Raw genomic sequence first — 18,781 nt, forward strand, 5'->3', positions numbered from 1 at the left:
GTATGCTTAGGGTCATTGTCCTCCTGGAAGGTGAACCTCCGTCCAAGTTTCAAATCTCTGGAAAGCTTACACAGGTTTCCCCTTACACAGGTTACACAGAATTTCCCTGTATTTAGCGCCATCCATCATTACTTAAATTCTGACCAGTTTCCCAGTCCCTACCGATAAAAAACATCCCCACAGCATGATGCTGCCACCACCGTACTTCACCGTGGGGATGGTGTTCTCGGGGGAATGAGAGGTGTTGGGTTTGCGCCCAACATTGTGTTTTCCTTGATGGCCAAAAAGCTCAATTTTAGTCTCATCTGACCAGAGTCCTTTCTTCCATATGTTTGGGGAGTCTCCCACATGCCTTTTGGCAAACACCAAATGTCTTTGCTTATTTTTTTCTTTAAGCAAAGACTTTTTTCTGCCCACTCTTCCGTAAAGCCCAGCTCTGTGGAGTGTACGGCTTAAAGTGGTCCTATGGACAAATACTCCAATCTCCGCTGTGGAGCTTTGCAGCTCCTTCAGGGTTATCTTTGGTCTCTCTGTTGCCTCTGTTTAATGCCCTCCTTGCCTGGTCCGTCAGTTTTGGTGGGCGGCCCTCTCTTGGCAGGTTTGTTTTGGTGCCAAATTCTTTCCATTTTTTAATAATGGATTTAATGGTGCTCCGTGGGATGTTCAAAGTTTCAGATATGTTTTTATAACCCAACCCTGATCTGTACTTCTCCACAACTTTGTCCCTGACCTGTTTGGAGAGCTTCATGGTGCCCCTTGCTTAGTGGTGTTGTAGAATCTGGGGCCTTTCAGAACAGGTGTAAATATACAGAGATCATGTGACAGATCATGTGACACTTAGATTGCACACAGGTGGACTTTATTTAACTAATTATGTGACTTGCACCAGACCTTATTTAGGGGTTTCATAGCAAAGATGTTTCGTAACACACCACTTTTCCGTTTTGTATTTTTTCCATTTCACTTCACCAGTTTGGACTATTTTGTACATGTCCATTACATGTAATCAAAATCAAAATCCATTTAAATTACAGGTTGTAATGCAACAAAATAGGAAAAATGCCAAGTGGAATGAATACTTCTGCAAGGCACTGTAAATGGGTAAAAAAAATGGCAGACATTGAATATACCTTTGAGCATGGTGAAGTTATTCATTACCTTTTGAAAGGTGAATCAATATTCCCAGTCACTAAAGATACAAAGAGTGGAAAACCGCTCAGGGAAAAACATTACTGCAAAATGATGTGGCAAAGCAATTAATTTACTAAATACCACTCTCCATATTTTCAAGGATCATGTTATGGGTTTTTCAGGATAAAAAACAAATGGACAGGAACTAAGCACAGGTCAAATCCTAGAGGAAAAATCCTAGAGGAAAACCTGGTTCAGTCTGCTTTCCACCAGACACTGGGAGATGAATTCACTTTTCAGTAGGACAATAACCTAAAACACAAGGCCAAATCTACACTGGAGTTGCTTACGAAAAAGACAGTGAATATTCCTGAGTTGACGAGTTACCGTTTTGACATAAATCTATTTGAAAATCTATGGCAAGACCTGAAAATGGATGTCTAGAAATTATCAACAACCAAACTTGACAAAGCTTGACGAATTTTGAAATGAATAATGGGCAAATGTTGTACAGTCCAGGTGTGCAAACTCTGAGAGACTTCCCCAGAAAGACTCACAGCTGTAATCACTTCCAAAGATGATGCTAACATGTATTGACTTAGGGGTGGAAATAATTATTTAAATGACATATTTATTGAAAATGAAATGCTGCCCAAAAATTCAGAAAACATGTTTTCACTTTGTCATTATGGGGTATTGTGTGTAGATGGTTGAGAAGAAAACGTATATTTTCTTCCATTTTGAATTCTGTCTGTTACACAACAAAATGTGGAATAAGTCAAGGGGTATGAATACTTTCTGAATGCTCTGTAGGTAGAGGTCAGATGTCACTGGAGGGCATCCTATGGTACGTACCAGGGTTATGGTCAATTCCAATTGTATGTAGAGAATTGAGGAATTGATTTGAATTTAAGAAAGTTTTTTTCTAGCTTTCAAATAGGCACATTCTTCTCCTCTCCTCTGCAACTAATAACCAGGTCCTTAGAGAAAAAATAGTGCACTGTTTTCTGTTAATTTACCTTGTTTTTTTACTCTTTAAACTACTCAGGGGGACATTAGCTAATAATAGCATATAGCCTTTCTCTGTCCCTCTCTCTCTCTCTCTCTCTCTCTCTCTCTCTCTCTCTCTCTCTCTCTCTCTCTCTCTCTCTCTCTCTCTCTCTCTCTCTCTCTCTCTCTCTCTCTCTCTCTCTCTCTCTCTCTCTCTCTCTCTCTCTCTCTCTCTCTCTCTCTCTCTCTCTCCTCTCTCTCTCTCTCTCTCTCTCTCTCTCTCTCTCTCTCTCTCTCTCTCTCTCTCTCTCTCTCTCTCTCTCTCTCTCTCTCTCTCTCTCTCTCAGCCCCACAACCGCCTGTTTCCACTCTGCTCCTCTTCTTTTACTCTCTCTCTCTCGTCTTGTTGATCAACTTCCTGGAGAGGATAGATAGAGGGTTTGTTTGATGATATTGTCAGAGGAGATGAGGGAGGGAGGGGTTACTGTTGTAATTAGAAATGTATCGTATTATTGAGTTTCCCAAAAAACATTCCTCTCTCCCTTTCTCTCTCAACCCATTTTGTCCATCTCTCTCTCATTCTCTATACCCCCCCCCTTTTTCCTTTAGGTCACCGGTCAAATAAACAACCAGAGGACAGCAGCATCGTTCTTTCAGAGGGACACACTGAAATGGGGGAAGGAACCCCAGGGGTATTAGTAATAACTAAAATATCAGTTGGTGAGAACAGAGTGAAAGGCGAACGATGATCATCCATCTTGTGATGCCTTCCAAAAAACATATCATTCACACACACACGCACGCACGCACGCACGCACGCACGCACACACACGCGCGCGCGCGTGCGCTCGCGCGCGCAAGGGACAATTGGAGGGTCATCACTTGCCCAAGAATAAAGATGCCCTTGTCAATTTAACATCAGACACCTGAGGTGTGTGTGTGTGTGTGTGTGTGTGTGTGTGTGTGTGTGTGTGTGTGTGTGTGTGTGTGTGTGTGTGTGTGTGTGTGTGTGTGTGTGTGTGTGTGTGTGTGTGTGTGTATAGTGATACCATCTGCTGTTCAGCAGTGTTTAATGAATATCACCTGTAGCTCATGTCAGATAACCATCAGAAGAACAGAACATGAATACATAAACAGAAAGTGACTGACAGGATGACATTTCAGTCTGACAGGGCTGTGAGCCTGTCGTTTCAGTCTGGCAGGGCTGTGAGCCTCTCGTTTCAGTCTGGCAGGAATGTGAGCCTCTCGTTTCAGTCTGGCAGGAATATGGGCCTCTCGTTTCAGTCTGTCAGGAATGTGGGCCTCTCTTTTCAGTCTGGCAGGAATGTGAGCCTCTCGTTTCAGTCTGGCAGGATTGTGAACCTCTCGTTTCAGTCTGGCAGGAATGTGGGCCTCTCGTTTCAGTCTGGCAGGGCTGTGAGCCTCTCGTTTCAGTCTGGCAGGAATGTGAGCCTCTCGTTTCAGTCTGGCAGGGCTTTGGGCCTCTCGTTTCAGTCTGGCAGGAATGTGGGCATCTCGTTGCTAATGTTGTGGACACCTTTCAGCGCTAATGAAGAATCCCACTCAGTCTTGCCAGACACCAACCCAACATCAGCTGACTGACCTCTCTCCCTCTCAAACACACACAGTTCTCTCTGCCATCAGTGCTGTGGCTGCTGTTACAGGAGGCCCGGGGCTGCACACATGCACATTGAACATGCACTTATGTAGCACAGATCCAGAACCCCAGTGAACTCTAGGCCATCTGTGGATCATGGGTTTGGTTTGTGACTTGACAGTGAACTTCTTGTCTGGTACGTCGAACACCATAACACATTTCTATCGGGGCGGTCACTGAACGGCTCTTAAAAACACATGTGACCGATTCTGATAGGGACTCCTGACTAAAACGGTTGCCTAGATCAGGGGTGGCCAATCCTGTGCTCCTGAAGACCTACTGCCAAAGCTGAAGGGTAGTCTCTCAGGGTAGCACCGTAGAGGCCTACCACACACTCTCTCGCACACATGCACATCTGCTTACGCATGTCTAGAAGATCTATTAGTATATAATGAGAACCTCGGCAGAAGGGAGTCAAACAACAACACCATGCTTACACACACACACACACACACACACACACACACACACGCACACACATACACACACACACACACACACACACACACACACACACACACACACACACACACACACACACACACACACACACACACACACACACACACACACACACACACACACACACACACACACACACACACACACACACACATACACACACACACACACACACACACACGCACGCACGCACGCACGCACGCACGCACGCACGCACGCACGCACACACACACACACACACATTGAGGACTATCCAATTACTGCTAATACACAGTTAACACACCGCTAACATACAATCAGAGATTCAGAGAGAGAGAGATTCAGAGCGAGAGAGAGAGAGAGAGAGAGAGAGAGAGATTCAGAGAGAGAGAGAGAGAGAGATTCAGAGAGAGAGATTCAGAGAGAGAGAGAGAGAGAAAGAGAGATTCAGAGAGAGAGAGAGAGAGAGAGATAGAGAAATAGATTCAGAGCGAGAGAGAGAGAGAGATAGATTCAGAGCGAGAGAGAGAGAGATTCAGAAAGAGATTCAGAGAGAGAGAGAGATTGAAAGAGAGAGAGAGAGAGATAGAGAGAGATAGTGAGAGAGAGAGAGAAAGAGAGAGTCATGCTCAACATGAGCTCCTGATATATTTCATATTTTTTTGTTTTTAGAATGAGATAAACACTCTAATCGAAGAAGAATTCCAGACAGGAAGTGATGAACAACAACTCTATTCATTCAGAGTAGAAAAAAGTAACTTTGCGCCTCAGGTGAAGAAGTTTTGAGTCTAGCTAGTTTGCTACACAACAAAGACCTAGCCAGCAGACTAACAAGCTAGCCAGAAGAAACGAGCTAGAACAAACCTAGCAAGGGCAGTTAATACAACTACATCAGACGACCAAACTGAGTGAGTAAATCAAAAAGGAGCACGGACTAACTTTAAACATATCTTCTGTTTTTTTTGTGTGAGGATTTGTCACTCTTTTTGCTGGTTTTTGAACTAAATTAGCAATAGCTAGCAACAGCAGCAGACGAACAAATGGGTTGCCATGGCAACGGGGCAGCAGAACAGTGCATCAGCAGCAGGAGTAGCAGAGCGCACAGCCACCATGTCCCCACTCCCCCTCAGCGCAGAATCCATTCTCTACCCTAAAGGGGCCAAAAATGATACGAGGAAAGCTTTCAAACAGAAACTACTAAAGGGGAGGCCAGAAACCCTTTTCGCAGACCTCTACAAAAACAGTGACGTGAGTAATCTCATCTTCCTCACTGACCAGCCAAATGCATGGCACTCAGCAGTCTTCTCTCACTACCCATCCATAAAGAAAGAGGGAATCTGTAATGGGTGGAAGCTGAAAATCAAAGAGACAGACGACCCTGACAGCACCATGATAACAATCAACCTCTACAAGACTGGGACTGTCATGGTGCAAGGAAACATTAGGCTGTTTGAAACAGACTTTCAGACCATTAAGGAGAGAGCGGAGAGAGAGAAGAACACCACCAGTGACATGCCCTCCCACAAGACAAACTCCACCAGCACCACCCTCACCCCTACCCTCCCCACCCAAAAAGGCACATCCAGCACCTCTCTTCCCACCATAGTGGAGGGCACGCCACAGGAGGAGAGCGACCCCCTCAGTGCAGAGCAGGCTCAGGCCCTCCTCACCACCATGGCTGCCATGAGGGATGAGTTCACCAAACTGGAGGGGGAGGTGGTCCTGCTCAGGGAGAGCGTGAGCAAGCAGCAACCAGACAACCACACCTTAGAGGAGCTCCTAACCAAGGTGAGGACAGAGCAGGACAGCAGCCTTGCAACACAGCTGAAAGAGGTTCAGCAAGAGAGAGACGGACTCAAGAGAGAGCTGGCTGATCTAACAAAGGAGGTGAGAGAGCTCCAAAAAGACAGGCAGAGCAGCAATAACGATCTGACCACACTAAGAGAGGAGCTGCAGGAGAGAAAGAGAGCAGAGGACAGGCTGCAGGAGAGAAAGAGAACAGAGGACAGGCTGCAGGAGCAGATAGATCACCACTCTATGACCTGCCCTCACACAGCAGAGGAGCCCAGCTCAACCAGCCAGACTTCCCCAGCCCTGCCTGCTGCACCCCTCCTCCCCAACCCACAGAACAGCCCCCCACTGGCAGTGGCACCGACACAGACCAGCCACACCCCAGCTCCAACCCCCTGTATATAGCCTCCACATTGACTCTGTACCGGTACCCCCTGTATATAGCCTCCACATTGACTCTGTACCGGTACCCCCTGTATATAGCCTCCACATTGACTCTGTACCGGTACCCCCTGTATATAGCCTCCACATTGATTCTGTACCGTAACACCCTGTATATAGCCTCCACATTGACTCTGTACTGGTACCCCCTGTATATAGCCTCCACATTGACTCTATACCGGTACCCCCTGTATATAGCCTCCACATTGACTCTGTACTGGTACCCCCTGTATATAGCCTCCACATTGACTCTGTACCGGTACCACCTGTATATAGCCTCCACATTGACTCTGTACCGGTACCCCCTGTATATAGCCTCCACATTGACTCTGTACCGGTACCCCCTGTATATAGCCTCCACATTGACTCTGTACCGGTACCACCTGTATATAGCCTCCACATTGACTCTGTACCGGTACCCCCTGTATATAGCCTCCACATTGACTCTGTACCGGTACCCCCTGTATATAGCCTCCACATTGACTCTGTACCGGTACCCCCTGTATATAACCTCCACATTGACTCTGTACCGGTACCCCCTGTATATAGCCTCCACATTGACTCTGTACCGGGTACCCCCTGTATACAACCTCCACATTGACTCTGTACCGGTACCCCCTGTATATAGCCGCCACATTGACTCTGTACCAGTACCCCCTGTATATAGCCTCCACATTGACTCTGTACCGGTACCCCCTGTATATAGCCTCCACATTGACTCTGTACCGGTACCCCCTGTATATAGCCTCCACATTGATTCTGTACCGTAACACCCTGTATATAGCCTCCACATTGACTCTGTACTGGTACCCCCTGTATATAGCCTCCACATTGACTCTGTACCGGTACCCCCTGTATATAGCCTCCACATTGACTCTGTACTGGTACCCCCTGTATATAGCCTCCACATTGACTCTGTACCGGTACCACCTGTATATAGCCTCCACATTGACTCTGTACCGGTACCCCCTGTATATAGCCTCCACATTGACTCTGTACCGGTACCCCCTGTATATAGCCTCCACATTGACTCTGTACCGGTACCACCTGTATATAGCCTCCACATTGACTCTGTACCGGTACCCCCTGTATATAGCCTCCACATTGACTCTGTACCGGTACCCCCTGTATATAGCCTCCACATTGACTCTGTACCGGTACCCCCTGTATATAACCTCCACATTGACTCTGTACCGGTACCCCCTGTATATAGCCTCCACATTGACTCTGTACCGGGTACCCCCTGTATACAACCTCCACATTGACTCTGTACCGGTACCCCCTGTATATAGCCGCCACATTGACTCTGTACCAGTACCCCCTGTATATAGCCTCCACATTGACTCTGTACCGGTACCCCCTGTATATAGCCTCCACATTGATTCTGTACCGGTACCCCCTGAATATAGCCTCCACATTGACTCTGTACCGGTACCCCATGTATATAGCCTCCACATTGACTCTGTACCGGTACCCCCTGTATATAGCCTCCACATTGACTCTGTACCGGTACCCCCTGTATATAGCCTCCACATTGACTCTGTACTGGTACCCCCTGTATATAGCCTCCACATTGACTCTGTACCGGAACCCCCTGTATATAGCCTCCACATTGACTCTGTACCGGTACCCCCTGTATATAGCTTCCACATTGACTCTGTACCGGTACCCCCTGTATATAGCCTCCACATTGACTCTGTACCGGTACCCCCTGTATATAACCTCCACATTGACTCTGTACCGGTACCCCCTGTATATAGCCTCCACATTGACTCTGTACCGGTACCCCCTGTATATAGCCTCCACATTGACTCTGTACCGTAACACCCTGTATATAGCCTCCACATTGACTCTGTACCGTAATACCATGTATATAGCCTCCACATTGACTCTGTACCGTAACACCCTGTATACAGCCTCAACATTGACTCTGTACCGTAACACCCTGTATATAGCCTCCACATTGACTCTGTACCGTAATACCATGTATATAGCCTCCACATTGACTCTGTACCGTAATACCATGTATATAGCCTCCACATTGTTATTTTACTGCTGCTCTACAAACATTTGTCTACTTATATTTTTTATTTATCTATTTTTTACCTAACACGTATTTTTCATAAAACTGCATTGTTGGTTACAAGTAAGCATTTCACTGGTGATCACAGATTACCTGTTGTATTCGGCGCATGTGAAAAATACAATTTGATTTGATTTGACTTGTCAAACCCCGACCTGATCTGCTTGGTGGTTTTTTGCAAGCGTTTCCCAGAGGTCTTGCTATCTTGCTCCTCTGGGTTTGGTTCAATGATTAAGAAACTCTGTGGAGACGACCCGCTGCATGCTGACGTGGGTTATTTTGGCAGACGTTTGTTATTTTGGCAGACGTGTGTTATTTTGGCAGACGTGGGTTATTTTGGCAGTCGTGGGTTATTTTGTTTTGAAAGCAGTGCGCTCACCAACAGAGAAAAGTTGATATATTATTTAGGGTATTAAAGTCCAGAAAATTCAGTCCACCATATTCATAAGTGTTCATTACAACAGTTTTCCTACTGTAATGGATACGGTTTCTCCACAGAAAGTTGCAAAAACATCTGGTCTAACTCTGCTTATTTTACCGTTACGATAAACTCAGAAAAATAAGACATTTCCCTTTTTCAGGACCCTGTCTTTCAAAGATAATTTGTAAAAATCCAAATAACTTCACAGATCTTCATTGTAAAGGGTTTAAACACTGTTTGCCCATGCTTGTTCAATGAACCAAACAATTAATGAACAATCACCTGTGGAACGGTCGTTAATAACACACGAACAGCTTACAAGTAAGGTCACAGTTATGAAAACTTTGGACAGTAAAAAGGCCTTTCTACTGACTCTGAAAAACACCAAAAGAAAGATGCCCAGGGTCCCTGCTCATCTGCATGAACGTGCCTTAGGTATGCTGCAAGGAGGCATGAGGACTGCAGAAGTGGCCAGGGCAATAAATTGCAATGTCCGTACTGTGAGACGACTAAGACAGCGCTACAGGGAGACAGGACGGACAGCTGATCGTCCTCGCAGTGGCAGACCACGTGTAACAACACCTGCACAGGATCGGTACATCCGAACATCACACCTGCGGGACAGGTACAGGATGGCAATAACATCTGCCCGGACTGTCCACAATAGGCTGAGAGAGGCTGGACTGAGGGCTTGTAGGCCTGTTGCAAGGCAGGTCCTCACCAGACATCACCGGCAACAACGTTGCCTATGGGCACAAATCCACCGTCGCTGGACCAGACAGGACTGGCAAAGTGCTCTTCTCTGACGAGTCGCGGTTTTGTCTCACCAGAGGTGATGGTCGGATTCGCGTTTATATTCGAAGGAATGAGCGTTACACCAAGGCCTGTACTCTGGAGCGGGATCGATTTGGAGGTGGAGGGTCCGTCATGGTCTGGGGCGGTGCGTCAGAGCATCATCGGACTGAGCTTGTTGTCATTGCAGGCAATCTCAACGCTGTGCGTTACAGGGAAGACATCCTCCTCCCTCATGTGGTACCCTTCCTGCAGGCTTATCCTGACATGACCCTCCAGAATGACAATGCCACCAGCCATACTGCCCGTTCTGTGCGTGATATCCTGCAAGACAGGAATGTCAGTGTTCTGCCATGGCCAGCGAAGAGCCTGATCTCAATCCCATTGAGCACGTCTGGGACCTGTTTGATCAGAGGGTGAGGGCCATGGCCATTCGCCCTGAAATGTACGGGAACATGCAGGTGCCTTGGTGGAAGAGTGGGTTGACGTCTCACAGCAAGAACTGGCACATCGGGTGCAGTCCATGAGGAGGAGATGCACTGCAGTACTTAATGCAGCTGGTGGCCACACCAGATACTGACTGTTACTTTTGATTTTGACACCCCCTTTGTTCAGGGACACATTATTCAATTTCTGTTAGTCACATGTCTGTGGAACTTGTTCAGTTTATGTCTCAGTTGTTGAATATTGTTATGTTCATACAAATATTTCCACATGTTAAATTTGCTGAAAATAAACGCAGTTGACAGTGATAGGATGTTTCTTTTTTGCTGAGTTTAAATCATTATTCAAAAAGGAGCTATTTAGCTTCCTGTAGGATGCTCTACCAAGAATAGTGTATCAGGGGTACATATTTTGTAATGGCCCTATGTTCTGTGAGGGGAGTAGTACAAATGTTTTTAGTAACACACTCACCATCAATACACTTTGATTTAAGCCCAAAATCTATTCTGGACTGTCTGGAATCTGTTTTGTTACTCCAAGTGAATGATCTGTCGGCCAGAAACCTCTCACCATGTATCAGTAAGATCAATATTTTCCATAAAAAGTATTAAGGCCAAATTCTGATTGGTTGGCCTACCTGGGGACCATCTATCAGATGAACTACAATATCTATTGTCGTGTTAAAGTCCCCTCCTATTAATTATAACCAATTGGGACATTTAGATAACCAATGAAGTATATGTTTCTCTACAGATTCAAGTAACTCATCATTCATCATTTTGCAATTGTTTTAGATGCCATTCCCTCAGGTGTTGCTTTATTATTCAGGAACGTGTCAAGACCTGCCCCTCAGAGCCTACCTTCTATTGACCCTGTTGACTCATCAGTAGTGAAAGATTAGTTTTTATTTTGGTCCATTCAGCAACAATATGAGTCTTGTTTCAGCAGGAATCTATACATTATGTCATGCCTTTTTGGAATGGATTTATTGATAATATCTGTTGGGGAAAAGTTTGGCTGTTGCCACACACATACCTACTTATTAACAAAATTAAGGAAGTATATTTTACAATTATTCATAAATATCATCATGCCAACCACTATATGAAGAAGTTTAAGATAAAATATAAATTCAAATTGTACCTTTTGTACTGACCACACAGAAACTGTGTTTTTTGGCATTGTATCTGTGGCAAGACATCAGTAGATTAATAACTGAACACATTTATGAAGATTTTACACTATAATGGAGAGATGTACTTCTTGGATTCATTACCTAAGATAGAAATAGAAATAAAAAACACTTGTATGAAATTCATTTCATTATTCTTTTGGCCAAATTTGATATTCACAAATGTAAATTTACCAAGAAACCACCACATTTTCTTACCTTACCAAAATAAATGTAACTATATTTTAAGACAATCAAATACTCTAGCAACGAAAAAGCTGTTAGAATTATAAGTGTATGTACTGTATGTCCCTTAAGGTCTTTGTGTAATGTGACATTGTAACCTCTAGCCCAATTGTCCTTCGTATATTCTTTATATATAATTGTGTTCCCCCCCATGTACTTTTTGTATTGATTTGTTGTTAATACAAAAGAGAGAGAAGATGATATACTGTCGTCCCTAGTTACCACAGCCACAAAGTCAGAAGCCCCCCCCCCCCCCCCCCCCTACTCAACCAATCAGTTAAGGGAGTGTGATGATGTGTAATGCAGGTTTACGGTTCGTGGGAAACGACCAATCAGATGAGGGAATGTGGTGACGTGTGTGCCGACCGGCTTGCAGGGGCAGACAAGAGACATGTAAACATGAGTTGGTCAAGATGGAGATAAACAATTTAATTACACACTTCTGGTAAAAAAAAACGCTATTAATGACAATTCATACAGTAATAACTGGGAGCTTTTTTAAATATGAGGTTGGAAAATATTTAAGAAAAATGTGAGTATTCTTGCCAAGACGAGGAGAGCTGAAGAAGAATTACAAATATTTAATTACAGTGTAATTACAAATATCGCCTGTCTTGTTCAAAAGCCTGTTGAAAGTCTCTCAGAGGAGGACAAGTCTGTTCTGCTTGAGCTACAACACAAGCTGGATGATATGTATAATCTGAAAGCAGAGGGAGCCTTTGTCAGATCTAGGAAGAAGTGGCTAGAGGAAGATTAAGAAAATTCATCTTATTTTTTCAGGTTAGAAAAATACCACCAAAAAACTATAACATTGCTAAGATTCCTACAAAATGATCTGCTTTTCACAGACACGTATTCGTAGCGTGATTGTTAATATATAAACATAATTTTCCCCCCGCATAGGTATTTCATTTGGAACAATAAGGATATTTTGTATAGAAAGAAGTCTGTAGTTTTTAAGAACCGGTTCAATAATCATGCCCTACTGGTGAGTCAACTTTTTAATGTAGAAGGATTGTTACTCAATTATGAGGATTTTTTTTATCTCGTTACAATATCCCTGTTACACCTAGAGAGTTCGCCATAGTCTTTGATGCTATTCCATCTGGAACTTTCATGTTGTTTAGAAGTGGAACCAGACCTCACCTTCTTGACCTACCCTCATTTGATCCAGTTGACTCACCAATAGGTGAGGTCCCTTCGAACAACAGATCTATACGTGATTTATTTCAAAGGGATATTATATCCATTCATTATGTCACAACTTACTAGAATACATTTGTCAGTAAATATCTGTTGGAAAAAAGTCTGGTTATTACCACACAAATACCTGTTTGTTAACAAGGTCAAAGAGGTTGTCACGCCTGTTATAATGAGTGGACCAAGATGCAGCGTGGTATGGTTCCATCCTCTTTATTTGGTAGTGAAACTCAAAGAAAACAATAAAGCGCCAAACGAAACGTGAAGCTAATGTAGTGTTCGCAGGCAACTATACATAGACAAGATCCCACAAAGCACAATGGGGAAATGGCTGCCTAAATATGATCCCCAATCAGAGACAACGATAAACAACTGCCTCTGATTGGGAACCATACCAGGCCAACATAGATATATACTCACCTAGATAACCCACCCTAGTCACACCCCGACCTAACCAACATAGAGAATAAAAAGCTCTCTATGGTCAGGGTGTGACAGTACCCCCCCCCCCCCCCCCCCCAAAGGTGCGGACTCTGACCGCAAAGCCTGACTCAATAGGGGAGGGTCCGGGTGGGCATCTACCGTCGGGTGGGCATCTACCTCCGGTACGGGGCGAAGTACCCACTCTGCTCGCGGATACGTCATCTTCAATGGCGGCTCTGGTGCGGGGATCATTGCCGGAAGCTCCGGACCGTGGATCATCGCCGGAGGAACCGGACCGTGGCTCGTCGCCGGAAGAATCGGACCGCGGATTGTCGCAGGAGGCTCCAGACCGTGGATCGTCGCCGGAGGATCAGGACCGTGGATCATCGCCGGAGGAACCGGACCGTGGGTCATCGCCGGGGACCACGGACCGTAGATCGTCCCTAGAGGCTCCGGACCGTGGATCGTTGCTGGAGGTCCCGGACTGGGGACCGTCGTTGGAGGTTCCGAACTGTGGCCCGTCGTTGGGGGTTCCGAAATGTGGCCCGTCCTTGGAGGCTCCGGACTGTGGCCCGTCGTTGGAGGTTCCGAAATGTGGCCCGTCCTTGGAGGCTCCGGACTGTGGCCCGTCGTTGGAGGTTCCGGACTGTGGTCCGACGTAGGAGGTTCCAAACTGTGGCCCGTCGTAGGAGGTTCTGAACTGTGGCCCGTCGTTTGAGGTTCCGGACTGTGAAACATCGCCGGAAGCTCTGGACTGGGAACTGTCGCCGGAAGCTCTGGACTGGGTACTGTCGCCGGAAGCTCTGGACTGGGCACTGTCGCCGGAAGCCTGGTACGTGGGGCCGGCACTGGTGGAACCGGGCTGGTGACACGCACCTCAGGGCGAGTGCGGGGAAGAGGCACAGGTATCACTGGGCTGTGAAGGTGCACTGGAGGCCTGATGCGTGGGGCCGGTACAGGTGGCACTGGGCTGATGACACGCACCTCAGGGCGAGTGCGGGGAGGAGGCACAGCACGTACTTGACTGTAGAGGCGCACTGGAGGTCTGGAGCGTATAACTGGCACAACGCATCTGGACAAATGACCACCTTCGCACGGCAAGTGCGGGGAGCTGGCACAGGAATCACTGGGCTGTGAAGGCGCAATGGGGACACAGTACGTAGAGCCGGCGCAGGATGTACTGGACCCTGGAGGCGTACTGGAGACCAGGAGCGCTGAGCCGGCACAACCCGTCCTGGACAGATACCCACTTTAGCACGACAAGTGCGAGGAGCTGGCACAGAACGCACCGGGCTGTGGATGATCACTGGAGACACAGTGCATATCACCGCAAAACATGGTGCCTGACCGGTCACACGCTCCTCACGGTGAGTATGGGGAGTTGGCTCTGGTTCAAACCCTGGCTCCGCCAACCACCCCGTGTCCCCCCCACCCAAATTTTTTTTATGCTGCCTCTCGGGCTTCCGTCGTGGCCGCGAACCCCGGTGTCGTCGTTGTTCCTCCCTCGCTGCCTCCGTCTGCTCCCATGTAAGGCGATGCTTTCCGGCCAGGATCTCCTCTCACGTCCAGGATCCCTTACCGTCCAAGATATCCTCCCATGTCCAGGGTCCCTTACCCTCCAGGATCTCCTCCCACGTCCAGGATCCCTTAGCCTCCAAGATATCCTCCCATGTCCAGGATATCTGCTCCTCATGGCCACGCTGCTTGGTCCGTTTGTGGTGGGATCTTCTGTCACGTTCGTTATAATGAGTGGACCAAGATGCAGCGTGGTATGGTTCCATCCTCTTTATTAGGTAGTGAAACTCAAAGAAAACAATAAAGCGCCAAACGAAACGTGAAGCTAATGTAGTGCTCGTAGGCAACTATACCTCGACAAGATCCCACAAAGCACAATCGGGAAACGGCTGCCTAAATATGATATCCCCCATCACAATAATCCGTGTGTTTCCTGTCTCTCTGTGCCAGTGTATTTATCCCTGTGATTCCTGTCTCCCTGTGCCAATGCATTCATCCCTGTGTTTCCTGTCTCTCTGTGCCAGTGTATTTATCCCTGTGTTTCCTGTCTCTCTGAACCAGTGTATTTATCCCTGTGTTTCCTGTCTCTCTGTGCCAATGTATTCATACCTGTGTTTCCTGCCTCTCTGTACCAGTGTATTTTATCCCTGTGTTTCCTGTCTCTCTGTGCCAGTGTATTTATCCCTGTGTTTTCTGTCTCTCTGTACCAGTGTATTTATCCCTGTGTTTTCTGTCTCTCTGTACAAGTGCATTTAGCCCTGTGTTTCCTGTCTCTCTGTGCCAGTGTATTTATCCATGTGTTTTCTGTCTCTCTGTGCCAGTGTATATATCCCTGTGTTTCCTGTCTCTCTGTGTCAGTGTATTTATCCCTGTGTTTCCTGTTTTGCTGTGCCAATGTATTCATCCCTGTGTTTCCTGTCTCTCTGTGCCAGTGTATTTATCCCTGTGTTTCCTGTCTCCCTGTACCTGTGTATTTATCTCTGTGTTTCCTGTCTCTCTGTACCAGTGTATTTTTCCCTGTGTTTCCTGTCTCCCTGTGCCAGTGTATTTATACCTGTGTTTTCTGTCTCTCTGTGCCAGTGTGTAGATCCCTGCGTTTCCTGTCTCTCTGTGCCAGTGTATTTATCCCTGTGTTTCCTGTCTCTCTGTACCAGTGTATTTATCCCTGTGTTTCCTGTCTCTCTGTGCCAGTGTATTTATCCCTGTGTTTCCTGTCTCCATTGTATTTATCCCTGTGTTTCCTGTCTCTCTGTGCCAGTGTATTTATCCCTGTGTTTCCTGTCTCCCTGTGCCAGTGTATTTATCCCTGTGTTTCCTGTCTCCCTGTGCCAGTGTATTTATCCATGTGTTTCCTGTCTCTCTGTGCCAGTTCGTCTTGTATGTCCAAGCCTACCAGCGTTTTCTCCCGTTTTTCTGCTTTGCCTTTTCTCCTTTTTCTAGTCCTCCCGGTTTTGACCCTTGCCTGTTGTGGACTCTGTACCCACCTGCATGACCATTCTGCCTGCCCTGACCTCGAGCCTGCCTGCCTCTTTGTACCTCCTGGACTCTGATCTGGTTATGACCTTTTGCCTGTCCAAGACCATTCTCTTGCATATTCCTTTTGGATTTATTAAACATCTTAAACTCCAACCGTCTGCCTCCAATATCTGCATTTGGGTCTCGCCTAGTGTCATCATACACTGTTACTTTATTTGGCCCCTAGGCACTTACCAAAGTCATTTATTTATTTAACTTAACGTAGACTGCAGTCAACCTTTTTGGTATTTCGTAAAAGTTTCCATCTCTGTACAAAGGCATGGTCTTACAGATATGGAAGAAGGCAACACATTTAATAATAATAATTGAATGGACATACATGGCACTTTTCTGGACACCGAAAGCTCTTTACAGTGTAAGGGGAAACTCACTACCCAAACCCCACTCTATACAGGGGGAAACTCACTACCCAAACCCCCCTCTATACAGGGGGAAACTCACCACCCTAACTCCACTCTATACAGGGGACACTCACCACCCTAACTCCACTCTATACAGGGGAAAACTCACCACCCTAACTCCACTCTATACAGGGGGAAACTCACTACCCAAACCCCACTCTATACAGGGGGAAACTCACTACCCAAACCCCACTCTATACAGGGGGAAACTCACTACCCAAACCCCACTCTATACAGGGGGAAACTCAATACCCAAACCCCACTCTATACAGGGGGAAACTCACCACCCTAACTCCACTCTATACAGGGGGAAGCTCGCCACCCTAAACCCACTCTATACAGGGGGAAGCTCGCCACCCTAAACCCACTCTAAACAGGGGTAACTCACCAACATAACTCCACTCTATACAAGGGGAAGCTCACCAACCTAGCTCCACTCTATACAGGGAGAAACTCACCACCCTAACCCCACTCTATACAGGGGAAACTTACCAACCTAACTCCACTCTATACAGGGGGAAACTCACCAACCTAACCCCACAGGGGAAACTTACCCCCCTACCCCCCTACTCACCACCCTAACCCCATTCTATACGGGGGAAACTCCCCACCCTAACTCCACTCTATACAGGGGTAAATCACCACCCTAACTCCACTCTATACAGGGGTAACTTACCACCCTAACTCCACTCTATACAGGGGTAAATCACCACCCTAACCCCAGTATATACAGGGGAAACTCATCACTCTAACCCCACTCTATACAGGGGAAACTCACCACGCTAACCCCACTCTATACAGGGGAAACTCACCACCCTAACTCCGCTCCATACAGGGGTAACTTACCACCCTAACCCCACTCTATACAGGGTTAACTCATCACTCTAACCCCACTCTATACAGGGGAAACTCACCACGCTAACTCCACTCTATACAGGGTAACTCACCACCATAACCCCACTCTATACAGGGTAAACTCACCACCCTAACCCCACTCTATACAGGGGTAACTCACCACCCCACTCTATACAGGGGAAACTCACCACCCTAACCCCACTCTATACAAGGGGAACACACCACCCTAACCCCACTCTATACAGGGGAAACTCACCACCCTAACCCCACTCTATACAGGGGGAAACTCACCACCCTAACTCCACTCTATACAGGGAGAAACTCACCAAACTAACTCCACTCTATACAGGGGGAACTCACCAACATAAATCAACTCTATACAGGGAGAAACTCACCCACCTAACTCCACTCTATACATGGGGGAACTCACCAACATAAATCCACTCTATACAGGGGGAAACTCAAAAACCTGACTCCACTCTATACAGGGAGAAACTCAACAACCTAACTCAACTCTATACAGGGAGAAACTCACCAAACTAACTCCACTCTATACAGGGGGAAACTCTCAAACCTAACTCCACTCTATACAGGGGGAAACTCACCAACCTAACTCCACTCTATACAGGGAGAAACTCACCACCCTAACCCCACAGGGGAAACTTACCCCCCTACCCCCCTACTCACCACCCTAACCCCATTCTATACAGGGGAAACTCCCCACCCTAACCCCACAGGGGAAACTTACCCCCCTACTCACCACCATAACCCCAGTCTATACAGGGTAAACTCACCACCCTAACTCCACTCTATACAGGGTAAACTCACCACCCTAACCCCACTCTATACAGGGGTAACTCACCACCCCACTCTATACAGGGGAAACTCACCACCCTAACCCCACTCTATACAGGGGGAAAACACCACCCTAACCCCACTCTATACAGGGGTAACTCACCACCCTAACCCCACTCTATACAGGGTAAACTCCCCACAGTAACCCCACTCTATACAGGGGTAACTCACCACCCCACTCTATACAGGGGAAACTCACCACCCTAACCCCACTCTATACAGGGGTAACTCACCACCCTAACCCCACTCTATACAGGGGGAAACTCACCAACCTAACTCCACTCTATACAGGGGGAAACTCAAAAACCTAACTCCACTCTGTACAGGGGGAAACTCACCAACCTAACTCAACTCTATACAGGGAGAAACTCACCAAACTAACTCCACT

Source organism: Salvelinus fontinalis, chromosome 16 (assembly GCF_029448725.1).
Source record: "Salvelinus fontinalis isolate EN_2023a chromosome 16, ASM2944872v1, whole genome shotgun sequence".
Taxonomy (NCBI): Eukaryota; Metazoa; Chordata; class Actinopteri; order Salmoniformes; family Salmonidae; genus Salvelinus; species Salvelinus fontinalis.